Genomic DNA, 22,268 nt, shown 5'->3' with positions numbered 1-22,268 from the left:
CAATAACAATAATAATTGTTAATTAACAAAGTGACTCAAAGGGCAAATTTTATATCAGTCATCTTTGGATTGTTTTCAATGAAATATTATGTAATTTAGGTTATTGATATATTGGGTGACAACAAAGCGAAATTTTAGACATTAAAAGCACTGGGAAAATTGAATAACCTGATGATGTATACGAGAAATTATATAACATGTAGTGGAAAATAATTGCTGCTTTCAAGCTGTTGCATAACAAATTGAGTGTACCAGCCGATACTGACATTCTAACCATACGATTGTATTGCGCGTGTGTTTTTCCCTCGCCGAGCTTCCGAGAGCTTGTCATTCCCCCTGGAGTCTGCTCCAATTTAACCCCGACACCCATCCGCCCTGTTCTTTGATTACTTTTAAATAACATTCGACAATTAGCTTATTCAAATTAATGCTGAATATTAAATGTCACAGCGCATTACAAGCTTTTAGTCAATTTTTTCATTTTTTTTTTCGCCTCGGTGAAACATTATTGGGATAAATGCTCGGGTATTTTATCCCCACGCGATTTATCGATGTTAAAGCATTTACAGTTATATTAATTGTTGCTGTTATTATTATAATCTGGCGTATATTTAACAGCAGGGAGAGTAAACCAATCGCAGAGTTTTCGGAAAACTGTGGTTAATATACCTTCGATAAATAAAGCTAATTCATTTACGGATTAAATTTTTTTTTTATCATTTATCAGCCCAATAATGGTCGGTTAAAGTTTTGTACCAATTTATGGCCAAGTCTTAACTTTACATAAATATTTACTGAACTTTTTTCAGAACTTGAAAAAATATTTTTTACAAGTCAAATTTTGGAATTTGCATAAAAATTGTTTGGATTCAATTTACCAAAAAATCATAAGACAATTTTTTTTATAGAGCTTTCAATTCTCTAACAAAATATATTTTTTTTTTACATTAACCCGATGAGCCGTTAGACTTACAAAATTCTAAAGTTCCAAAAATTCTTTATAAATTACAAATAAAATTCAGTAATAAGCTACTAAATATTAATATTAAGAGCTCGGCTTTCAATAAGTATCTTTTCCGGCTATATTAGGTCATAAATAGCGTTTTTCTCCCCGATAGTACCAAAAACTCCCGGAAGATGGCGCATGGTCACTAAATTCTCTCCCAACTAGAGAGTTAACTTTAATAATATAAGTAATAAAATCAAAATAATTTTTTTGAGTATTTTAAAGGGCTGAACTATGATTGCTTTTAAGTTTAATTAAATCTTGGATGATTTTTTGCTTAAAATTTTAAAAAATTTATAGCTTTGTTCCATAAAAATCTATCGATTCAAATTTAGACAAACTCTACCGTGCGTGACTGTTTCTTGGAATAAAAAGGTACCATGTTAAGACATATCTAGCTTTTTGGTCCCCGATAGTGCCAAAAACTCCCGACAGGTGGCGCATGATCAATAAATTATCTCCCAACTAGAGAGTTAACTTTCAAAATATAAGTAATAAAATCAAAATAATTTTTTTGACTATTTTAAAGAGCTTAACTATGATTGCTTTCAAGTTTAAATAAATCTTGGATTATTTTTTGCTTAAAATTTTAAAAAATTTATAGCTTCGTTCCATAAAGATCAATCGATTCAAAATTAAACAAACTCTACCATTCACGACTGTTTCTTGGAATAAAAAAGTACGTGATAGAAATCGCGAAAGCAGTACTCTCGGTAGGAAGTATAGTACGAGCAATTACATGGACTGCACCCTGCACGGTATCCCTTGTAGCTAGTTACCAACACTGGCCAGTCCTCGAGTATCTATACGACGTAACAGATAACAGATAACAGAAACGCAATCGCTGTCGTAACTAAATTGCGCACGTCCTCCCCCGACGTTGGCTCTTACACCACTGGCTCTATTCTGTCCCCAGTATTCCGGTCTGCTCCTCGTCGTCGCTCACTGTGAGAGAGCAATTAAGCTTGTGATGCGTGAACCCGCTCACTTGCATTCTCCTCTCAGTAATATTATCAGCTCCAATAATGTTGTATTATCACAAGTATTTTATCTCCCGTCAAAATAAACTAAAAGATAAATTCAAAGCAAACATTTTTACTTTTCGCTCGGACTGAAGAATAAAATTTAATTAAACGGGCTGATAATTAATGAAACGACATAATTGACGATCGTTGATGCTCTGTCTGTCCGTCTGTCTGTCTGTCTGTAGTTATTAACTCGAAGAAGCAGCTGGGCAAGAGCAGCGAAATAATGCGCACACTCAGAGGACGTTGGGCGCCGTCGTCGACGTTGTACTTCTTCTATACCTATATAGACTTAATGCACGGGAACAGAACGTTGGAACGAGCGTTCACTCGACAGGTTATCACGGGACGCGCTACCGTCACCATCTCCAGACTCTAACTCGGCTCTTTATCTCCTCTAAGCCATGTGTTTCGCTCGTATTATCAATTATCATCCTCATTATCCTCATTGTCAATTCAATTCGCTTGCTCGTAAGTTATATTAATAACAATAAACCCTCAATGACACCCAATAAATTTATATTTACGATTAGCGTGCGTGTGTGCTGTCAAACGTGATTATTCTTATAAAATTTATTAAAAAATAATTAATTAAAAAGCTAAAATAAAAGTGAAAAATATTTAAAAAATGTGAGGAAAAAATATAAGCTGAAATCGTTGACGTGAAAACAAACCCATTGAATCGAGAGTGAAATTGTTTATTGGAGCGATAATAATCGAACGATCACCCACACGCTACCTCTTTTTTATTTAATATTTAATATTGAATAAATATTTATACAGCGCAATAGTTTGTTTAATATCCAACACGTGCAGTGTTGGATACCGAGGAAGACTTAGACAGTAGAATCTCAATGAGAGGATGAGAGAATGCAAAGCAGGAGCGCAGATGCGGTGTCATGTGTCGCGGCCAAGGACTGTGCCACTAATTTATCGCTCCCGCTATTAGGTTACTCGTCTGCGTCCACCGCAACGGTGGTTTATGTTCGCGTATCCATGTGTACTTACTAGTCAAAGTGTATGCTCTGCTCTCCTTATTCTGTCTTGGTCTAGTCTGTTCGCCTATCTGCTTCTTCTATGTGATACTCCTCACGTCTACTACAGTAACTGGATAAATTAACACGCCAAGATACTACGCCAGCTCGAGTGCAAGAGATACGAGTCAAGATAACGAGCCATCCGCTCGGTTCAAGAAAAACTCGAGAAAATTTCAGCCATGTGTGCGTGCGATAGATTATTATCTTTGTAATAACCAGTCTATCAAGGTTTGTTCTTCTTGATCGTGATTTTTTATTTTGGATATTTATTTTCGTTTTTTTGGAGGTAATTTGATACTTTTTATGTATTTATTGGCGTTATATGTTTATTGATAGGAGAAAGTACGCATCGATTTTCTTTAAAAGTCAGAGACTCGGAAATAATTTGAATTTTAACATTCTTTTTATAAAAGCTTGAAATTTTTTATTCGTCAATGCTCAATATTTTTCTGAAAAAAATTTCATGGAAATAATGCAAAGCTTTGTGCTTTTTTAAATTCATTGTTTGCAAATTTTTATTTATCAAAGACGCTTAACATTTAACCAAAAAACATGAAAAATATTTAAAAAATCGGGAATATGTCATTGTGAAAAATCTTCTTTAAACTGAACATTGTACACTGATAGAAGGATTTTTTTATATTTAATAAGCTTTATTAACTGTTAATAAAGGATTTTTTATCATCATAGGATTTAATAAATATTTATTAACAGTTAATAAATTGTTTATTAAATACGATTTATTAACAGTTAATAATTAATTTATTAAGTACACTTTATTAATTGTTAATAAATATTTATTAATGGTTAATGAATATTTGTTAACTGTTAACAAATATTTATTTAAGATAAAAAACAAAAATAGCAATTTTCTTTTGACACTTTTTATAACCCTACAGCTGGAATACATGATAATAATTCAATTCACTAAATAAATTAACCTTTTTAATATTTAGAAATATAAAAAATAATTATGAGCTGTGATAGAATTTGGTATTTTACAAGTAAGTTGTAGTTTATAAGCAATCTTAATATTATATGACATTGCAAGCGAAACAAATTCACTCAACAAAATATTTATTAACTGTTAATAAATATTTGTTAACTATTAATAAGTACTTATTAACTATCAATAAATGTACTTTTCTCCCAAATAAATATTTATTGAATATTAAAAAATATTTAATAAATCAAATAATTGTCTTCAAATAAATTAAATTGTTAATAGTTAGAAAAATCCTTCTATCAGTGTATATATTTGCGTTATAAAGAGACTCGGAAATAATTTGAATTTTAAAATTCTTTCTATAAAAACCTGGAATTTTTTATTCATCAAAGCTTAATATTTATTCGAAAAAAAATTTCGTGGACAATAATGGAAAGCTTTGTCTTTTTTTTTTTAATTCTTTGTTTGCAATTTTTTATTTATCAAAGAAGCATAATATTTAACAGAAAAATATTTATAAAATATTTTTTAAACTGAACATTGTATATATCCTAAAGAAGCATCTTCTGGTTGAGCATCTTCTTAATGCAATAAATTTTACTAAAAAATGATAAGCTGTTACAGCATTACGCGATTTATATAGAAATATGAAGATAAATTGCGGGTTGAGACTCAATTTAGGTTGAAAGGTTTTAATATTTAAACTTTCTATTAAGAAGGCTTGATTTTTATTTTTTGGATTTGTCTTTGATGGATTTAAAGAAAAAGTAGTGTTATTAAAAGGGTTTTAGCATTCACTATGGAGATAGAGATTCGCTATCGAAATTTATGTGGATGTAAATTAGCTGGCGCTTTTTGTTTATCTCGGGATATTAGAGTAAGAGCTGGCACAATATATTTCTCACTGGAGGTAAATTAAAATGAGATAATGATAATAGAGTTTGGGTATTTATGGTGTGTTGAGCCTGATATAAAAGGGAATCTCAGGGTATTTTACCGAGGTAAGCTCATTGACTTTTGGTCTCGGGCTTTCAGATCGAAAATCGGATCTTACAACTACTTCCACCCGGCATCAGTTGAGCTTAGTTGAGGTAGCGCCTTAGGCGGCAGACGATTGCCCAGAAAAGTATAAGAAAAGTTGGACAACTTCTTTAATCAGGAGCGAGTAAAAAAGTCCTATAAATCACGGGTGAGTTGTGTGCACCAATGCCAGAGATTGTTCATCTCAAACCTGATTTTTTATTATTTTAACAAGCTTTTCTGTCTTCTGCTAGCTAACCAGCTACGACAGGTACTCGATTAAACTACATTTTCTTCCCTTTGGTTCTCTGATTGACTACAAGCCAACTTTCGTTATCGTCTTCATTACTCATTCTTACTTATTGAGGTTTATTTTAGCTTTTTAATGGAGAAAAAATTTATGTAATACGATTAATAATTAATGTTTTTAAATAAAACTTGTTCAAAATTTAATTTTACAAAAAAAATGTCATAATTTTCTCTTAAAATCAATTAAAAAGCCTTAATTTCAAAATTAAGCTTCATATAATTAGCAAAAATTTGAATCATTCATTTATTAATCTTAATTTTGGAATTACAGCAAAATATTGGGTGTAAAAAAAATATTCGACATTTTTTGTAGAAAATTAAATTTTTAACAATTTTTGTTTAATAATATTTATTTAAGACTAAAGTTTTGGCCGTAATTTCAAAATTAAGCTTCTTATAATTAGCAAAAATTTGAATTGTTAATTTATTAATCTTAATTTTGGAATTACAGCGAAAATATTGGGCGTGAAAAAATATATGAGACATTTTTTGTAGAAAATTAAATTGTCTATAATTTTTGTTGAAAAATATTTATTTAAGACCAATATTTTGGCCATAATATCAAAATTTAAACCATTCATTACAAAAAAAGCCAAAAATCTTGGCTTTGGGTAATAATATAAAATTTCTACAACAAAATAAATGATTAAGTTTGATATTACACGAAGATATATTAATTTTTTCCCAAGAAAACTTTTCCAGGAATGTTTATTATTTTTAATAACGTGAAAAAAAAAAAAGAATTTATCCCATAAATCCTTATAATAATTCCTTAAAGTCTTTTCCAGCGAGATCGTTAATCTAAATCTGATCAAGATGAAGAGCGTATTCGCGAGCAGAATAGCAAACTTCACTGGTTGCAAGTTAATAAATTAATAAAAAATAAGCTCTGAAAGTTTAAAGTGAAATTTTAAAAACTAAAATGAATATACTGGTGAAGCTTTTTTTTTTTTTTTTTTTAACTCTGTTGGCTTTTTCCAAGTATATTTATTATTTTTTTTTGGGCTTCACATGTGAAGGACCGAACAATACAAGAGTACCAACATCTGGAGGCGTTGTGTACAACAGAAACCACCGGCGAGATTCGTTTTGTCTCGTCGAGCGTGAAGATATAACTGGAAACGTTGCTGTGGAAGTATACCCGGTACTTTAGCTGCACACAACTACTTAATGTTCATCTCTATCTGTATAAAATATATATATATAAGTATTTACACGGGGTCGGTTGAAGCTTGCAGCTCGTAGCCTGGAGTTTGGAGAAATGGAAAATTCGCGTGGTAAGCAGAAAGCGGAAGTGCCGTGAGCTCTTTTCTGGTGGTGGCTTTTACTTCTACTTGGGCTTGTTCTTTTACTCTTTCGTGTTCGTCGGTATTTCCTCTGGAAAGGCTGCAGATAGGGAGGAGTGAATGAGCGGAAAGCTCGCCGGCATGTGTAGAGGAGCACCCTTAACGATCTCCAGGCCCTTCCCATCAATTTTAATATTACATGCAAGCAGTTGAGTTAAGCTCACCGAGAGCAAAGCTGGGGGAATCGCAGATAAAGACCAAAAATAAATAAAAAGGCGAAAGATTAAAGGCAAGGTTCAATGTAGAGAGTCTAAAGGGATAGGGTCAAGATCCCCAAGAACTTTTCACGAGATTTAAACTCTCGGCCCCACCTTTACTTGATAATCTGAAGACATTAGACTCTCTGTTGTGAGGAGTGGTTCAATTTTACGATAGAAAATCCATATTTTAAATAAGAAATAAAAACTTGACATGAGTTTTAAATAATTGATTGAATTATCTGTATTATCTCTAGATACATAATTAACAAATGACCTTGTTTCTTGTGAACTATTGACATTTTTAAAGATATAAGCTCATCCTGATGTTACATTCATCGAGACCTTTCATTTGAGTACCCACATCAATTTTTCATATATTTATATATATATTATATATATGTATATATGAAAAATATAGAAAAATGCATGTGGGTACTCAAATAAAACGTCTTGATAAGTGTAACATCAAAATGAGCTTATATCTTAAATTAAAAAATGTCAATAATTAAGAACTGACTTTGCTATCTTGCCAACTAATGATGTTTTCGAAGATATGAGCTCATCCCGATGTTACACTCATCAAGACCTTTCATTTGAGTACCCACATCAATTTTTCATATATTTATATATTTGTATATATGAAAAATATATGAAAATGCATGTGGGTACTCAAATGAAAGCTCTTGATGAATGTAACATCGGGATGAGCTTATATCTTAAGAAATGTTAATAATTAAGAACTAACTTTGCTATTTTGCTAACTAATGATATTTTTGAAGATATAAGCTCATCCCGATGTTACATCCATCAAGACTTTTTATTTGAATACCCACATCAATTTTTCATATATTTTATATATTTATATATATATATATATATATATATATATATATATATATATATATATATATATATATATATATATATATGTAAATATGAAAAATATATGAAAATGCATGTGGATACTCAAATGAAAGCTTTTGATGAGTGTAACATCAAGATGAGCTTATATCTCCGAAAATGTCAATATTTAAGAAAGTACAGTGCAATTTAACAAAATTCATTATTTAATATAGCAAAACCAAAAGAATTTATTACAATTAATTTTTGAATTAAAAATATAATTATTAAATAAAATATTCAGTAAAAAAATAAATTATTTTTTATTTTTTTGATTATATATAGCTTCTTTCATCGCAACTGTTCTAAATATAAAATCTTTTTATTTTGTTCTTTTTCCTCAGTGTCTTCTTACCTTTGAATTTTCTGAAGCTAGAGCTTTCCAGTTAAAAAAGACGCCTCGGAGCAATCACTTTTTGTCTTTTCTACCACATGTGCCCATAAAAAATATCTATATCAGTACGTTTTATTTTTTACCCTACGATAAAACGTCGGGCTTTTTTTCCGAATAAAATATATAAGATCTGATTTTTTGCACCCTGTAGATTATAAAAAAAATTAAATGAACTTTTTTCTCTGCATATAAATTATGAGTTTATTGACTTTTAACTTTATCGAGTATAAAAATATTCATCGATTTATCCAGCGAGCGTGTATCGGCTTGTAGATTAAATTCCCTCTCATCGCGTTAATGGAAGCTGTAATGCAAAAAACCCACCCTCGTTTTTTTCCAAGGATAATATTCTCCCGGATTTATTACGATTAAATATCAACAATAACAATCACCGCACTAAAGTTTACTTAGCAGCTTTTTTAAAAAATAATTTTAATTATTTCACAGCTAACGTTCTATTTGTTGCTTAGATTGTTTGCCTTGAGACTTGAGACTTTATAATAACATATATATAATATATCTAGTACAGTTAGTGTTTGTAGAAGTTCTTTTGTCAAAGACAGGCATTGTGAGCGTTAGCTATTGATATTTGCAAACGGAAAACGATAAGCGAGCGAGAAATGGCTGATGTTGAGTGGCAAGGAGCATCCACTATTTGAATTGTCTGCGTGAGTTGTTAAAGTCACTCGACTAGTCTATTACTTTGCCGTAAACTTCCATTATATTTGCTAAAGTCTTACCAGCTTCAAAATTTATTACGCAGATAAGAGTATTTATTCTATTATGCAATACGATTTTATTCTCATTATTTTCATCAGTTAGTGAATAATATTGCAAATACTTCTGCCCTTTTAAATCCCGACAATAAAACTTAACAAGCTTACAAACAAACATTCCAATTAATTTTATTCTAAATTTTTAGATGTCTCTAAAATTGCGTCAAATTTAAAAAATGTATATGTGATATCGACGGTCTAATTAGCAATTGGTCTAATTATTTATTTTTTAGAGAGTGATTTTTAATATTTTGATGTAGCAATAGTCTAATTATAAATAATTTGAATGATCCAAACCAAAATATTATACCTCTATTAGATATTAAATTGTTTTTTAGAGTGATAATAAATTTTGAACTAATTGTTTTTTTGTACAAATGGAAGATTTTCTATAATGGAGTTAGACAATTTGCTAATTAGAACGTCGATATATGTTATGTGCATCAAATCAAAGGCAATGTTATGAGCTTTCACATGAATTTTTCTAAGAATAGCTATCTTATTTCAATCGAAAGTTATTCATCAATAAAGCCCCAAAAAACGTGATTTTCACTATTTGGTCAATTTTTAAGTGCTACTACTTCAAAAATAATTAATTGATATCGTCTATCCTAGGACTCATGCAAGCTAATTGTCCAAGGAAACTGTGTACCAAATTTCATAAGGATCTGTTGACAATTCTTGATATAATAACATTCATAGGTCAGTTGTACTTCACATTGCCTAAAAATGGTTCAATAGACATCTTAACTTTCATAAAATAACTAAAAATGGACAAAAGGTCAATGTTATATGCGTGAAACTGAAGGAAATTTCATGAGCTATCACATGAACTTTTCAAAAATTAGCTATCTCTTTTCAATCAAAAGTTATAATGAAGTAACCGAAAGCGTGATTTTCACTATTTTGAAAATTTTAAATAGTCGCCATTTCTAAACTAATTGAGCGATTTTGCTCATCTTCGAACTCGTTCAAGGTGATTACCCAAAGAATATGTGTACCAAGTTTCATCAAGATCGGCTGAAGACTTGTGCAGATATCCTGTTTACAAGGTCGGTTATATTATATATAAACATAAATTATTTTAGCCATTGGTATTTTGGGAACTTACTTGACTAATTATGACATATCAGCTTTATAAAATTGCATTTTTAGATCTAGACTTGAAATTTAGTTAGAGTATTGTTTTGACTTGCACAGATTTCCAATTCTATCGAATTGGCATGCACCTTTGATCCATGTAATTATTCTAGCTAATATTCATTGTAACTTTCAATGTGCAATCATTATAACACTCCCGTGTTTTTCTTACAAAAGTGAACAATAATTGATATGAAAAAAAAAATTTTGAAAGAAATTTTGAGCATTGAAAGTTTCAGTTAAAGAAATTGCAGGTCTTATAAGTGAAGAAATCTGCCTAGTATATAAACATAATCAATAGAATTAAAAAATTTATTTTAAACAAATGACAATCGAATAGAATAAATTTAGTTACAATAAAAATTCATTATTACTTAGTCAAAAAAATATAGGTTCCGGATAAGTAATCACCACCATATCATATCGATGATCTCCTTATTTTTTAGAGGGTGATTTTTTAACATTTTGATGTAGCCATAATCGAATTATAAATTATTGGAATGATCTAAACCTAAATATTATATCTCTATTAGATAATAATAATATTAAATGGTTTTTTAAAGTGATAATGAATTTTAAACTAATTGTTTTTTTCGTACAAATAGAAGATTCTAAAATGGAGTTAGACAATGTGCTAATTAGAACGTCGATATACTAAAATCTTCTTCGAAACACGCTACATCTTGTGGTATAAGTATGATTCCGATCGGTTCAGTAGCTTTCGCAGTATAACCTGACAAAAAAACTGGCTCTCCATTTATTAGTATAGGTAATAGCAAAATCAGGTGAAAATTCCACCATGAGGACTAATGCAATAGTTAGATCTCTAACAAAATCTACCTAAAAATTAAAGCAGAGATAGATTTTATTCGTTTTCTGATATAAGAGCAATATCCAGGGCTCCTACACAAATAGAACACAGGAGAAACGTAGAGCGACAACCGGAAATTAAGTGCTGCAAAATAAAGTCGACTGCTCTCTGTATAGGACAGAATTGCACAGTGACCACGATTCACATCGGAATTCCACTTATATTGTGCATCAATTGACCTGATATGAGTTGAAAAGAGAGAAACGCTGAAGTGAATGATCGCTTGAATCAAGATACTGAAGCCATTCGTCCGGCGAATTTAATTCGATCTATTTTACTCAATAAAATTCACCATCGAAGTTTAATTGCAACAGAATTGGTTGACAAACAGTCCATTTTTTGACAGAATTGCTTTATCAATTGGTGCTAAACAGAAAAAATGAAAATAATAACGAGCTGAGTGGATTTATGTGCCGCTGTCGACGTCTATGCCGATGATACGATATATATCACGGACGAGACACGTGATGAAATAGTGAATCATTAGTGGAGCTGGAAGTGAGCTGGTATTAACTTAACGCGCCGTGTACCCGGATCGTAGATATAACGAGTGATTTGTCACGGAAACAATCAGACTGGTCCGCGTGAATAGAATGATGTATGATTGATTATCCAGCATCATCACGATCCGGAGGAATATATACCGATTTCATTGAGGATAATGACGTGACATAAAAGAGACTCACGTTTCCATTAACGCTCGCCGATTGCATCTCTTGTTGTTAGCATTATCATCATTATTGTTATTATTATTGTTATTGCGATGCTATTATTGTTGATTTGGTTGTTCGCCGGGTATTACAGACCACTAATGCACTGGCTTTGCATTTGAAATGCCTCAGAATTTTAGCTACAGACGTGCGATGCGGATTTTTATTCAGTTTATAGACCACCAGCGGTTATCGAATAACGAATGTTTATTTTTTAACCTGGCAATAAAATTAATATTGATTACAATTGTAAACAAAATATCTTTTATGAATAAATATTTGCATCCACTTATTTCTGATTTAAAATTTGCTATACATAGAAATGTAACACGAGCTGATTTATATGATTTATAAAATTTATACAATTTATATAATAAATAGAATTTTGCTTTATTAAACAATGACTTTTGTTAAATTGCACTGTACTTTCTTAACTATTGACGTTTTTAAAGATATAAGCTCATACCGATGTTACACTCATTAAGAGCTTTCATTTGAGTATCCACATGCATTTTGATATATTTTTCATATATACATATATATATATATATAATACATATAAATATATGAAAATTTGATGTGGGTACTTAAATGAAAGGTCTTGATGAGTGTAACATCGGGATGAGCTTATACCTTTAATAATGTCAATAGTTTACGAGATACAAGGTCATTTCTTAATTATGTATCTAGAGATAGAGCATTTTCAAATGCAGCCTAAATACTTATCATAGTAAATTGATTATTGGTGAAAATGATATAAAATCATAAAAAGGCACAACTCCAGGTCAAGAACTTTCTAATGATACTAAATTTAACCATAAAAACCCATTTTATCATATAAATACACGGCCACAAAATTTTGCTTATTCTCTTGATAATATAGATTATGATTTATATTCTGAGCTATTTCGTCAAAATATTTATACTTTAATGTTGAATTATCTATTTGTATTAAATAAGGGCTAGTGCTACTATTAATTCACTTATAATTTTTTCTTTTGTTCTTCTTGTTAAAATTATAATTACTACATAAATTAAATACTGAATCTCTTACTTATACTTTAAATAAACTACCATTGTATATGTTTGCCATTCGGCTAATGCCTTGGCAACAAAGTAATTAAAATAAATAAATAAAATATCACTATTATTTATTTTATAAAAAATTTTTCCAAAAAAAATACTTATTACATTTAAAAAGTTACAATTAATTACATTTATTTATTTATCAATTTAATGGATAAGGTTTCTGAGATTCGTATATTGGCAAACACACTTTGCTCGTTGCGCCAATACCTTACGCATATCTAAAAGCCCCACCTAGTTACATATTTAAGTTTTCCGTCAACAGATGGCGTTATATTTTCATACACAGAATTTATTTCTCAATTCCCGGGAAGATATTTTAATTTTTAAGTTTGATAAAGATAAAAAAGTTTTTTTGAGAAATAATGTATTGCGTTGAGCAATTTAGTGCTTGATATTGCTCATTAAAATAAATGTTACAGTGAATTTAAAAGCATCCGCTTGACATTTTCTGTGACAGTCTGCTAAAAATAAAAATAGTAAGAGACATTGATGTTTACGTATCTAACGAGCATAAACTTTGTACATTTTGATGTTGTTTGAGCGACATAGTCGAGGGGCTGACATTGTAACAGCGGAGACGAACCACAGCCCCCAAACCAACCATCCGCGTCACTGTATCTTACCACTGGTGGGGGTAATCCAGAAACTAAGATTAAATGAACCGAAAGGATGCAAGGCTGCTTCGTAATGTAACCACGAGTACGTGATTCACGGGCTTCCGATTAGATATTCTCCCTGTCTGCTTAATGCTTAAGCACTTGCTTTATGCGCTCAAATTTTATTCTTCCCAAAAATTCACACATGTTGTGTAATGAGAGCAATTAGGACGTCGTTTTGTTACTAAACGGTTAAATAGTAAAATTGATCAAAAGGAGGGACTTTTTTGGGATTGTAATCCTTTAAGCTCGCGGTAAGCTTACAGTTTTGTCTCTAAGCCCGGGTATAACATTACGGTCTTTAAGTTTACGGCTCTGCGTTAACTCGATGTTAAATTTCTTAAATTATCGGTGTAATTTCTAAAATTACAGCGTAATGTTTTTTAAAACGATTTTAGAATTTATTTCTCGGTATGTATATCTAGTAAAAGTCTTTATATTACAAAAATTTCATTTCGATCTGAAAATAAAAGCGATAATTTAGCTTGGATTACCGAGTACCTGGAATTCACAGAATCTCACATTGAGCGAAAAATAGTGCGGTGAATAAAAATGTTTGGGTAAAAAATAAAGCTTTAAATCTTGGATTCTACAATATAGATATAGAAATCTGTATAAAGCAGAGCTTATAGCTTTGAATAACGTTTTTAAAAAATGTTTTTAATAGAAAATATTTTTCAATAGCCGCGACGTTATGCCGTTTGTATGGTTTTAGAAATGGCGTGTGGTTTTATTGCAATTATCCGAGGTATGGTCTCTCTTCTCCAGCCTCTTTTTGTACACCAATGCAGTGCAAAAATATACACACATAAAAATTCGAATCAGATAAACGATCTTCCTTTTTAAAACTCTTGGTATTCGATGACAGTGAATTCATATTTCCGTCAATCAAAAAAAAAGCATTAAAAAAAAGATCCTTTTGAGAGTTGTATTCGAGGAATGCGAGCACCTGTACACTGGAATTTTATTTGGCAATTCGACAAACATTTTCTGACACGCGTAACAATGTGGTGCACACAAAAATACTCCAAAGAGAAACACTTGCGAGTTTTAGTTAGTTTTTTTTTTAAATATATATATTTTTTAGCTAACTTTTTTCTCACATTCGTGATAAAAAAGCTTATAGAGAGAGTCGTGGGATAGACTCACGGTGATGCTAGAGAGCAAAAAAGAACATTATAACAATAATAATAATAATAATGATGATAATAATAATAATAAAGAGAGAATAAAAAGGGAAAAAGGTTTAGAAATATTAGGGTACGGCACGCTCGCGTCGAAATTACTATGGCCATTTTCAGCGAAACGACCTTTGTCGGCGGCCCAAGTGAAATATTTCTCGCCGTGGAATTTCGCTCCAGGAATAATGGGCTTCCTCTCCACTCACTATTTCTCTCGTTCTCTCTCGCTCTTTTACCGGCGCCCAACGCGCAAAAGTACATATTTATACGAATATATATAAACTCGGTGCATCTCTCCGGTCTAGTCTGCACAACTATGCACACCATCGGCAACAACCTCCCCAACATACGCCAGCGGAGTTTTGATCGATGCGTTAAACTTGTACTTTTCATTCGTGTCCGAGTACCGCGAGTTTAACTGCTAATCGTGACTGGAATATCATTGCATCATTTTTGCTGGATGGAGTTTCTGTTATTCTACACTATTTCTGCACTTACGTCCAAAAATTAAACCAAATGCGGCACTATGTTTGCTTCGTTTTTGTGTCTATATATTAACGCTATTAATAATACAAGGTAGTTTTTATGCTTGAGTTCTTTCAGCTTGGCGCTTCCGGAGGAGCTATTATACATTCATGTACACTTGAGAGTTTCTTTCCCAGAGTACACTTTCCTGCATAATAACGGTCTGGAGAAAATTTTCGAGATTCCATTAATAAATTATTGGGAATTAACTCCGCAATGCGGCCAACTTTCCAGATGGAAAGAGCACTCTAGTGTATAGATAATACGCTTGTAAACTATCGAGTCGATGGACTTTAATACACACCCACACATCCCCGTATATTGACTACACTCCACAGTCGAGATGGACAGAGTATAAAAGAGAGACCGAAATAGCTTCCGGAAAAACCGCTAGACCACTGCCATTAATATCGAGGCACAATCACCCTATCGTTACCGGTTCTTTCACTATCACTGACCATTTTTTTTTCCTTTTTTTGTCATTTTTTTTTTGATGATTTATTTTTTGCGCTTAAATAAGTTGTACAATAATGCGTCGAAAATTTGAATAACTAAAGCGTTTTTCAATTTTTGCCTTAATGATAAAAAAATATTTTTTTTTTTTAGTTAATTGAGTCTTAAATAAATAGCTACATAATTTTTTTATAGAGAAAAAAATTAATTAAAGTAACAAAAATTAATTTTTCATCTAAAAAATTTTTGTAATAATATTTTTAATTTTTAATAAAACTTTTTGCACTTAAATCCCTTAAATATTTATTTATTTAATAAATACTAACAACCTTGCAGTCACTATGGGGCTGTCGTGACTTGTAAACTATAAATAAATAAAATTTTGCTTTATTAAATAATGAATCTTGTTAAATTGCTCTGTACTTTCTTAAATATTGACGTTTTCAAAGATATAAGCTCATCCTGATGTTACACTCATCGAGAGCTTTTATTTGAGTACCCACATGCATTTTGATATATTTTTCATATATTCATATATATATAAATATATGAAATATTGATGTGGGTACTCAAATGAAAGGTCTCGATGAGTGTAATATCAGAGTGAGCTTATACCTTTAATAATGTCAATAGTTTACGAGATACAAGGTCATTTCTTAATTATTGACATTTTTAAAGATATAAGCTCATCCCGATGTTACACTCATCGAGACCTTTTATTTGAGTACCGACATGGCATTTTTTATATATTTTATATATATATAATATTTGTAAAATATATAAATATATAAAATATATGAAAAATTGATGTGGGTACTCAAATGAAAGATCTCGATGAGTGTAATATCGGGATGAGCTTATATCTTTAAAAATGCCAATAGTTCACGAGATACAAGGTCATTTCTTAATTATAGATATTTTTTAAGATATAAGCTTATTCCGATATTACACTCATCAAGAGCTTTCATTTGAGTACCCACATGCATTTTCATATATTTTTCATATGTACATATATATAATATATATAAATATATGAAAAATTGATGTGGGTACTTAAATGAAAGGTCTTGATGAGTGTAACATCGGGATTAGCTTATATCTTTAAAAATGTCAATAGTTCACGAGATACAAGGTCATTTCTTAATTATATATCTAGAGATAGAGAATTTTACAAAAAAAAACCGATATCATAAGACTATCCTGGACACAAAATTTTTCTTATCCTCTTAATATAGATTTATTTTATTAAAATAAATTAAGGCTAGAATTTAAAAAAATTTGCATTTTACACCAAAAAAGCCGAGTTGTAAGTGAAAAGTAACCTCCCACATTGTGTATAAATGATTTAGGAGGTGTTATTTTACACAAAAGTAAATTCCCATTGAGGTCGAGGGCGTTAGAGTGAATAGAGGTGTCGTCGGGCAATCGATCTCAAGGATAAGCCACGGAAGTAACAACAATCTCCCAAAGACGGAGAGAGAAAGAGATAAGGGTCTCTCTTGTTTGGTCTGCTCGACCCCGGAGATGCTACTCTGACGTCTTTGCCACATTTTGGCATCACTGGCTTTCAGGCAATCGCGTTAATGGACCCCGGCTACGTCTAAAGTCTTCGTCTAAGATGACAGAGTCCCCGGGGCGAGCTAATAACCCAGACCTAACACCAACTCGCTTTACTTAGTATCGCGTCACTCGACATTTTGTTCCCAATAATTTAATAATAATAGTTACTTAAATTCCATTTTTTATTTATTATTATAAATTCAGGTCATTTTCCATCGGAAGTACCGCAATATTGACGGGCAGAATAGCCAGGCCGGCTTTTGGTCAAAGCTTTATCAATATTAGAACAACGGCTACTAAAATTTGCAGCTGATGTCTTGCTATTGGATATGATAATGTTGTACTCATTGTGGAAATTTTAATCAGGTAATCATAATTATAATCTCATTAGGGATTTACAATCAGCCACTTTTGGTCATCAAAGTTTCATTATTCTTCTAATGTAAGATTAAAAATTAGATTATTGATTTATAATACTCATAATGGAGATAAAAGCGTAGTGTTTTATTATTCATACGTGCTTAATATTTATAGAGAATATAATTACGGTAATTTGAAAAAGCTACAATTGCAACCTCATTGACTTGCTACATTTTCATTTTATTTATCGAGCTCTAGAATAATATAAAAATACATATTTGTTCAAACATAAAAAAAAATCAATAATAAAAATATAAATAAATAAAATTTAGTCCAGCATAAAAATAAAAAAAAACTTTTGTAGGTGACCTCAATAAAAAAAGCGGCTGATAATTTATAATTATAAATTAAATTAAACGTGTGAGATAAAAATTTAAATATAATTTGTAATAAATAAAATAAAAAATACTAGCAACCTATAAATAAATAAAATTTTGTTTTATTAAATAATGATTTTCCTTAAATTGCACTGTACTTTTTTAAGTATTGACGTTTTTAAAGATATAAGCTCATCTTGATGTTACACTCATCAAGAGCTTTCATTTGAGTACCCACATCAATTTTTCATATATTTATATATATTATATATATATATATGTATACATGAAATATATATGAAAATGCATGTGGGTACTCAAATGAAAGCTCTTAATGAGTGTAACATCGAGATGAGCTTATATCTTAAAAAATATCAATAATTAAGAACTGGCTTTGCTATCTTGTCAACTAGTGATATTTTTGAAGATATAAGCTCACCCCGTTGTTACACACATCAAGACCTTTCATTTAAGTATCCACATCAATTTTTAATATATTTTATATATTTATATATATGTATATATGAAAAATATATGAAAATGCATGTGGGTACTCAAATGAAAGCTCTTGATGAGTGTAAAATCGTGATGAGCTTATATCTTTAAAAACGTCATTAGCTAAGAAAGTATACTGCAATTTAACAATATTCATTATTTAATAAAGCAAAATTTTATTTATTTATAGTTCACAAGTCACGGCAGTCACATAGTGACTGCAAAATTGCTAGTAAATACTTTAATAAAAATTGTTTTTAAAATTTAAAATTGAAAATTAGGAGCCTTGTTGTTGAAGAATTAACTCTCCAATCGATCAATATTTTAACTTTAAAGCCTGTGAGACCTGATACGCTTCGAAAAAGTTGATAAGCAAATAGTAAAGTTGTAGAAAAATAATGTATATTGTACAATAAAAAAAGATAAAAATTTAGATTGTCTTTGATGCAGCGTACGTATGAGTTTTGCACAATAAATGCTCGGGGCTAGCACCGGGGTATATAACTCTAACAAAATATAAATTTATCCATGCAGTTATAACTTTGAAATGTTGTAGAGGATTATAAAACTACACGGGTGGATGTTCAGCTACTGAAACAACTATATAATGTACGAGTTGAAAAGCGCATATATAGGAACATAGATACACATATGAAGTTATAGGTATATCTGTATATCCGTAGATGCATGGGTTGCTCGCTCATAATTGTGACTAACTTGGATAATACACTATACGCTTGTATTCACTGTATACTTGGAGGCGGCAAACGCGCCTTGTTATACACCCGCAAACCTACCAAGTATTATTCTGTCGACGAGGCTCATAGACTCGTATCATAAGCAAATATATATCATATACCATACACCTCTTTCATACATCCGAGCTTTTGCATCATAAACCATGAAATTATATCAAACCTATTGAGATTTAATACACCTTCAATCCTTTATAAATTTCGGTGAATTATTCTACTCTCACCTCGCAAGAGAATACAATAAAAAGTCTACATTTTCATTCATAAAAAATAATCCGCTTGTACCAACAATGCCAAATTATTCATTTCTATCCTCGCTATTCAATTCAAGTTTTATAATACCTCTTTTATTGTGTTAATAAACCGATTGTTTATTTTCATCCCCGTTAAAAATCCAAACATTGATTTGTGTCGTTTATTTTTTATATTTTTACGAGACAATTTAACAATTTTAAGTTTACATAATATTAAATTTTTTAGAAATTTAAAAATAATTTTTATTGCAGAAATTAAGATTAAAAATATTTATTTAATCCTTTAACTGTTTAAATTTTCACTAGTTATTTTTATATTATTTTTATGGAATAACAAACATTAAAAAAAATTTTCAATGCTAATAAGCAATATGTTGTCTTAATTTTAAATTTAATTAGTAACGATCAAAGTCAAAGGAAAGAATAATCGAGTGGCTCCCGCTGAACTCTTGAAACTTAATGACCATTGAAATTGACGACGCGCAATTTTTTCTAAAGTTTAGTACCCCGAGAAATAATTTTGCCGGTAGAAAATTAAAATCCATGAGTCAAGAGCTCGGATAAATTCTTGACTGGAGTAGTCATGAATTATTGAACCGGAGGATTTAGATGGGGACTTAATTTATTAATATTAAATATTAATGATGGGAGAGCTGTAATGAAGCAGCAGGAAAAGAGAGTTTATGAAAAGTTATAAGAGTTAATTAATGATGGCCTTGAATATTTGTTAATTCTCGAGTGTTAAGTCGTCTAACGTATCTGATCGCGACGGTGGTCCGTCGAGAAAAGTTTAAACTCCGGGGCGCCACTCACCGAAAGTTACTCAAGAACAAGAACAAGGAAGCTGTTCAGCTCAAAAGGGAACAAAAAATAACGGGAACAAGAACAGGGAGTGCCAGGACAAATTAAAAAAAGGAAAACCCGGAGAACATAAAAGAAGAGCCGGTGCGAATGTAGCCACTCGTGAAAGCCCCGGCGTAGTGTTTGTCTTTGGAGAATAGTGAGAGGTGTCTGTGAGGAAGGAAAAGAGAAAAGAGAACGAGTTTAAAAGGCAAGAGGAAGAAACTGGCTGGAAATAAAATGAATATGCATTTCACAAGTCTCTGCGGTAATGGTTCGATGTACAAATGCTGAGCTGGGGAGGTGTCATGAATACTGCTAGCTGGAGACTAGAGACCACCCGTCTTTCTCAAACGGAAACTGTCCATACGTCGCTGATGAAAATAAAAGCAATCGTGTTTATAAATAAAACTTCCGAGTGAATGAAATTAAAGCTAGAAAAAACAGAATATACTAAATGGAAAATATGAAATGAAATCTAGAACGGAAAATAGAGAGAGAGAACCAAATAAAAAGGTACACTGGAGAAAATAATATACATTTTTTCCTCGAATATTTATTTTTCAACTCAGTAAACAATAGTGTATATTAAATTTGTATTTTGATATTTGTTGACAGTACTTGAAAAGTTCACCTTGTCAATCTATGCACGGGGCTGATAAAAAAAAAACCTACGCTTCACATCCAATTTATATTTTTCAATTTCTAGTTTTCATCCTGGAAATTTAAAAGAAAAATATCAGAGATTACTGATAGAAACTGCTATAAAGTCTGAGGATTTACAGGATTCAAGGTGTAAATTGTAATATTTCGAGTTGTCATAAAAGTAGGACGGGATTTGCATGCTTTGCTTTGAGAATTACTTTTCCCAGTTTTCGTCAGAAAGCTATTTCGATCGAATGAGAAAATGTGGTTCACTGGGTGTGGAAAAGTTTGCGCTGGAAATCAGGTGAAAGTTGTAAAGCAGAATCAGTATTGCAGATTCGAGATCGACGATTTCGGATCATCGTAAAGATCAATGTGCTATTGGACCAATCAATACGAATACGGATGGAAATACGGGTCTAACTGGAGACTGGACTGATATCTAGTTCCTAGTTTAAAGAATAGTATCCTACACATGTATTTTTGTTTTTGTTTCTCCAATCTGCTGAGTAGGGTTGCAATAAAAATGTTTTTTTGGTACTTTATTTTTGATTTTAATATTAATTTTTTTAATAATAAAGCTATTTAATTTTTCTATGAATTATTTTTAAAATAATGCTTTAATAAAATTTTTTAAATAGTCAATTTTAATTAAAAAAAATGAATAAATTAGGGTTGCAATGAAAATGTTTTTTTTTTGGTAATTTATTTTTGATTTTAATATTAATTTTTTAAATAATAAAGCTATTTGATTTCTTTATGAATTATTTTTAAAATAATGCTTTAATTAAATTTTTCAAATGATCAATTTTTGAGAAAATGAATAATTAAAATCTGCTGAGTAGGTTTGTAATAAAAATATTTTTTTTTGGTAATTTATTTGTGATTTCAAAACTAATTTTTTAATAATATTGCTTTAATTAAATTTTTTAAATAATCAATTTTTGAGAAAATGTATAATTAAAATAAAATTAATTGTAAAAAATAAAAAAAAAAAAGATGATTAAAAAAATTCCAATGATTTATTTTGTGTAAAATAATAAATAAAAAAATTAAATATTCCGGAATTGTGTTGCTGAGCAAGGAAAAAGTGTCCAGAATGAAATGTCATGTTAGAGGACGTGTATGTAGGTAGATGTGTGTCTCTGTAGAGGAAACTCTATCAAACTAGACTCTCCCAGATACAGAGATATTGATAGGATCGGAGATGGGGCGTAGGAGAGCTCCACCAGTGGATAGCGAAGATAGTATGGATGACGGGATGAAAATGGCTCGTAAAGGTTTTGCCCAGCAGGAAAGAATAATGCGGCGGATTCGTTTTAAATCTATCAGCGAAGAGCGAAGACGATATAATACCAATGGCTGTTCTAGAATGAACACTCGTTATTCGTAAACCCC

General features: G+C 30.8%; 1 protein-coding gene across 6 annotated transcripts in view; it reads left to right on the top strand.

Moving 5' to 3' along the window:
• Nucleotides 1-2,307: 2,307 nt before the first annotated feature.
• The window catches only part of LOC123262930 (chondroitin sulfate N-acetylgalactosaminyltransferase 1), a 75,053-nt gene continuing 55,092 nt past the window's right edge, over nucleotides 2,308-22,268 (top strand). The window contains exons 1-2 of one of the 6 annotated variants that reach the window (XM_044725468.1): nucleotides 2,308-2,502; nucleotides 17,349-17,510. The gene's annotated coding sequence lies outside the window, so the exon portion shown is untranslated. Of the gene's footprint in view, nucleotides 3,355-5,049; nucleotides 5,204-9,918; nucleotides 10,012-17,348; nucleotides 17,511-22,268 lie in introns of those variants that run through there. The other 5 variants (XM_044725437.1, XM_044725452.1, XM_044725460.1 and 2 more) reach the window with 5 other exon arrangements.

This window comes from Cotesia glomerata, linkage group LG1, assembly GCF_020080835.1.
Source record: "Cotesia glomerata isolate CgM1 linkage group LG1, MPM_Cglom_v2.3, whole genome shotgun sequence".
Taxonomy (NCBI): domain Eukaryota; kingdom Metazoa; phylum Arthropoda; class Insecta; order Hymenoptera; family Braconidae; genus Cotesia; species Cotesia glomerata.
Note: the sequence above shows the minus strand (reverse complement) of the source record. Positions and strands in the feature narration are given on the sequence as shown.